The sequence below is a fragment of the Tasmannia lanceolata genome, unplaced genomic scaffold (assembly GCF_043159265.1).
Source record: "Tasmannia lanceolata isolate RefF3 unplaced genomic scaffold, GAP_Taslan_0.1 ptg000006l, whole genome shotgun sequence".
Lineage (NCBI taxonomy): Eukaryota > Viridiplantae > Streptophyta > Magnoliopsida > Canellales > Winteraceae > Tasmannia > Tasmannia lanceolata.
The window spans coordinates 21,280,866-21,286,513 of NW_027518683.1; the positions used below are offsets into that span (position 1 = coordinate 21,280,866).

The window sequence follows — 5,648 nt, forward strand, 5'->3', positions numbered from 1 at the left end:
TCCTGGATTGCTTGTTCGTTTAGGAAAGGTTCCAATAAAACAATGAAGCATGGATTGTACATCTTGTTCAAAATATTTAATCTGCTGCGGGATCGTTTGCTTCTAACTCCCCTTATGTTCCATATGATTCCTGCTATCATAAAATGCGCTTCTTCACTTTTCTTCCCGACCGGGTAGTGGTCCCAGTTTTTGTTTTGGCTGAATTCTTCTCTGCTTCACCTGGCTTTGCCGATTCTGATTCTGTTAGCAATGAGTCCAACTTGTCCTTATCCGAAAGAAGGGCAATTCCAATGTTTTCTTGTCGGGCTGTGTCCATAAGGCATTGGATTCCATTGTCCATCCTACCCCCCAATTTGAGTAACTCTCCTCTTGAAGCTTTTGGCACTGCTCCAGCAGAGGCAGTACCACCTTCTGGTATCCTTATTATATTTTGCACTGGGACAGAGCTGGACCCTATCCTAGCTTCTGTTAGATTTATTTGCTTTGGTGCCAAATTCTCACTGGCATAGGATTCCTTTTCAGCGGAAGGAGATAGGAGACCTCTACTTTGTTCATTGCTAAGAGCTGAGTCCTTACTGACTTCAGGGTACCTTCGGGTTTCCAGCATTGGGAGCCCTTCTACTATATTCACCTCCGGGCTGGATGGGGATGACTGCTCTAGGACATGGTCTAAAGGAGATCTTTCAGCTGAGGTTAACCGGGTGGCTTCATTTGTTTCTGGTGAGATATCTCTTCCTTGATGTGGTCCTTCTGAGTCTTTATAGGGTAATACATCTTTCCTCTGCATTCCTTGACTTGCAATTAGAGCTGAGATTTCATCTGCAAAGAATTCAGTTTGGTTCATTTCATCATCCTCTTCTATAATAGAATCAAGTTCCTTTCCCTGGTGGTTCTGATTAGAATTACTAACATTATGAATATTGTTTGTGCCCACATAGTTCTTTGCCTGGTTGAAGGATTTGATTACCCAGGTCTTTGTAGAGGTTCCCATCTTTTCAATGTTCAAGATTCCCTCCCCGGCAAGGACTTCGCCTCCCTTGTCTCCGTCTTCCTTATCTGGATCCTTCAATGGATCTATTGACTCTCCTTCTTTCCTTGCTCTGCATTCTATTTCCAAGTGGCCAAATTTCAAGCATTGATCACAATATTTGGGGATTTTCTCATATATAACTTTTTGCCATCTTCCTCTACCTCCAGGGGTGCCCAGCCAAACCTTCCCATGACGCATTTCTCTTATATTTATCTCTATGCAGATTCTCGCAATTTCCGTTCTAGTACCCTGGATTGTTGGGGCGTCTATCTTGAGAACCCTCCCTAAGAGCCCACCTACAGAAGCCAGGAAATCTTCATTGAAGAAGTACAAGGGCAAACCGGGAAGAGTGATCCACACAGGGGCAATGGGAGATTCAGATCCTGGCTTAAAATCAGGAGTCCATCTCAGAAAACGGAGAAGGAAGCCTTGGATCTTCATATTGTCTGCAAGCCACACCGAAAGAAAATCTCGTTCAGATCCGAACCTGATTAATAAATGCCTTTGATCGAGGATCGTTACTATTGGTTCCGATGATAAATGGAATTTCTGTTTGATCGACTCCTTTACCACAAATAGAGAAGGCCGACCATAAGAACATTTAGCCACCAAGGCTAGTTTGAAGGGAGCAGAGCCCTTCCTGATATCCTCTTCACTGAGGAAAAGGGCTGGGATCCCACAGGCAGTTCTTGAAGGCTTTATCATACCCAGCGAGGATTTGGGGAGGAACAGGTTCCTAGACGCAGCATCGGCATAGGAGCGACCCGAAGGAGGTGCCGGTCTTGAAGCAGATTCTGGAGAAGAAACCAGGTAAGAAGGGCCTGCTGATCTGGGAATAGGGAGGGGATCTGGCAAGCTTTGAGGAGGAGGAGGTGCCTCCCCCAGGGGAGACTCCTCAACAGATGCCATCTTCAACACCTTGCCCTAGAAAACCTCTTGAAGAAGAAACCCATCTTCAGAACCTGCAAATCTTCGATTGGGGTTTCAGCGAGGAAGAGAATCTTCCAAAGAAAGAAATCGTCTCACCTGATGACTTTGCAATGTCTCTCTGCCTCCATTGACATATCAGGTGGACGAACATCGCCATCTAGAAACTGCATGACTTGCCTCATGCTTGGCCTAGTGCCAGATACCTGATGCGAACAGAGCAATCCAAGCTTTAGCACCAGCTCCATTTCCTCCACTACGTAACCATTTCCCAAATTCGGATCCCTTGTCTCTAAAATTATGCCTCTCCTCCAACATTCTGACACCCAATCAACAAGAATCAGTTCTTCTGCGGACACCCATGGATCTATCGGTCTCCTTCCACAAGCAACCTCAGGTATAAAAGCCCCAAAGGAAAACACGTCGATGCTAGTCGTTGCCTTTCGAGTTCTGCTTAACTCCGGTGCCATATATAACCTAGTGTTCCAGCCATACGAGTAGTTTGAGGATCAGTTCCATGATCATATAATCTCGACAGACCAAAATCACCCAATTTTCCATTGAATTCATGATCTAGTAAAACATTGCTCGCTTTGACATCTCTGTGGATGACAAGCTGCTCCCATTCTTCATGCAAGTAATAAAGGCCAGAAGCTACTCCTTTGATGATTCTAAATCTTTGATCCCATGTTAGAACTGAAATTGGTTGATCAAATAGTAATTTATCAAGACTTCCATTGGGCATGAAATCATAGACCAAGAGGAGCTCTCCTTTACCCCGGCAATAGCCGAGCAGCCGTACCAAATTCCGGTGCTGGAGCCTTCCAATGCTGATGATCTCTGCTACAAATTCCCTCATCCCTTGCCTTGATTCATGGGAGACTCTCTTCACAGCAACTTCGACTTTGGAGGAAGGTAACACACCTTTGTACACCCTACCAAAACCTCTGATGCCCAGAAGCTCTTTGTCTCTGAATCCCTTGGTGGCCATTAATAGATCCTTGTATGAGAACCTTTGAGGCCCATATTCACGTTCCCAGTCCTCGAGTATCTCTTTGAATTTGATCTTCCTTCTCACAAAAAGAATAACGCTAGGGACGGTCACTAAGATGAAAACTAACATAATTGTTGGCAAAACAACTATCAATACTTCCATCTCGGCCTCCTAAATTTGCTATATATTATTATTGCCATTTCAAAAAAAAAAAAAAAACAACTATCAATACTTTTGATTTCTTCTTGGGACCCCTCCAAGGAATCACAGGTAGGCGTGAAAAATCGGGCTCTTGAGCTTTCCCATTCTGAGGAAGCATAGGAAGGAGTGAAAAATCGATGTCTTGAGCATTCCCATTCATCTGAAAGCTCCATCCCAGAATATAACTATGATCAATTGAATACAATCCCGTCGATGAAGAAAAACCGAAGCTCATATCTTCTAGCACAAAAGATGAAAGATTAATCGTAGAAGACAAGAGAGGACGATTGGGTTTAGGTTGCTTGACAGGAGATATTGTTACATCAAGTTTCATATCAGTACCATTGTACCCTACGCAAACCTGCATGGGTTCTCCACTTCTGAGGCTTAAATTCTTGATCCCACCATTTTCATTTGCATAATAAGCTGCAGGGGCTGAGTGAATTGAATTTAAACTGTTGATATCAATTCCCACATGGTTGCCGTCAATATCCCCAGATTTCTTGCTCTTGTGGGTATCAAGCTCAACCGCGAGAACATGATTTAAAGGATTTCCATAGTTGGCATCATTGAAGAGGCCTAGATATTGGCTAGCTCCGTGGAAATTTGTCAAGGACGGGGAGATGAAGAAAGCAAACCCATAACTACTCAAACCAGGATCACTGGAGAGAATTGCAAAGACAAAAGTAGTAGAAAAGGAGTGAACAATACCGGTGGCAGAATCCCTGAATTTAACGGGATTCCAGTAGAAGGCATGACCTGTGCTTAGATGTGTACCGTAGTTTAGCTCCAAGAGACCGGCTGTGATTCCTGCGGTGCCGTCACAGCGCAGTCCGGCACTTTGGAATCCACTGTAGGCAAAATGATCATCATTGGAAGCTGCCAGTTTGATGAGAAGCAATAGTATGAACTTTGTAAACATGGCTGAAATCCAGCTAGAGAATTAAAAGTCCTTATGATAGCTTTTTCATCTCTTGCATACCTTTTGATATAGGGGAATGACCGAAAACTGTATGCCCCAGACATTACGAGTACACGCTATAGCCGTTAGATCTCAATCAAATGGAGGCTATGAGTGGGATCTATCCAAGCAGCAGCACCTAGAGGAAGAGGAGGGCCCACTGGTGAAGCCATGAACTGGATCATTCTTTTTTAATAGAATTAAAGTATCTTCTTACTACGGCTGCACAAAAAACCGTTCAAACCGATAAACCGAACCAAACCAGACCTTTCGGTTCGGTTTGGTTCGGTTTTTTGGCCCCTCGGTTCGGTTACGGTTTCTAAATTCACAAAACCGATCCCATCGGTTCGGTTTACGGGTCAAAGAATTTTGATCCTAAAAATTCGAACCGAACCGAACTGGCAATTGTTACAAACGTAAAAACTAAAAAACCATCCTGGAGGTATAACAGTAAATCAGTAAAGGTCCTTTTTTATTTCTTATTGGAAAGTGGGCCCAATTGGCTGAGGGGAAGAAAAATAAGAAAGGTAAAGTTGAAAGTTGAAACCCTAGCTCTCTTTCAAATTTAATTTTTCAATGCAAATCGTCTCCCTTCTCTGTTTGTCTCCGCCGACGGCCGAACCTAGCTCTCTACCTCTCTTTGTTTCCATTTCCATTTTTATTTTTTGCCCAAATCAACCACCATCACTCATTCACTCCATCAGCCACCATCATTTCTGCCCTTGATTCTTTAGTTCTTCACCATACATCATATCCACGATTTTCGCCCATTTCCAATGACCTAAACCATTTTTTTTTTGAACCATAAACCCCTCAGCCAATTGAACGAAGAAGATGGAGGCTTGACTCGCATCTCAAAGCGCCCAACGTCGATCCATTGGCTCCGGTGATTCCCAAGTATCAAAGAAAATAGCGAAAGAGGTAATAAAGCATTTAATGTGTCGTAGAATTTCTGTGGAAAAGTCAATGATTCTCTTCTTTTTCAGCTCCTAAAAAAACCAGTGATTCTTCTTTTCCAGACTAGAAGAAAATAATTTTTTTTTTTCTGATTCAATAAGTTGTATTGACTAGGGTTTTTCCATTCAAAACAAAAGCTAGGGCTTTTCCATTCAAAAAAAAAGCTTAGGTTTTTCCATTAAAAAAAAAAGCTAGGGTTTTTCCATTAAAAAAGCCAGAGTTTTTCCATTTTAGGGTTTTTATCGATGGTTTTCCCATTCGATTTCGAAGCTTCAAAGGAAATGAAAAATTCAGATGTTGGACTTTCAAACCTAGACTCTGTTCTTTTCTTTCCATTTCTGCAGATTTTTCTTGATTGGTTGTTCTTCTTCGATGATGCTTAATAGTTAATTCAATGGCATGGGCTTTTTTATCTTTATTTAGAACATGATTTGGCTTCGTTAAAAACATATTATTTTGTTCGATTCTAGGATCTGATCTTGCATTTTCTCAGGCACGGCCTTCTTTATGAAAATTTGATTTCAAAATCCCAATCAGCTATAGTGGTTATTTCCTTGCAAAGCCATCAAAGGGTGATT

General features: G+C 42.4%; 1 pseudogene; it reads right to left on the minus strand.

Annotated features, from left to right (window-relative positions):
- Positions 1 to 2,052: 2,052 nt before the first annotated feature.
- On the minus strand, positions 2,053 to 4,074 carry LOC143878822 (L-type lectin-domain containing receptor kinase IV.1 pseudogene; annotated as a pseudogene).
- Between the last annotated feature and the right edge of the window lie 1,574 nt (positions 4,075 to 5,648).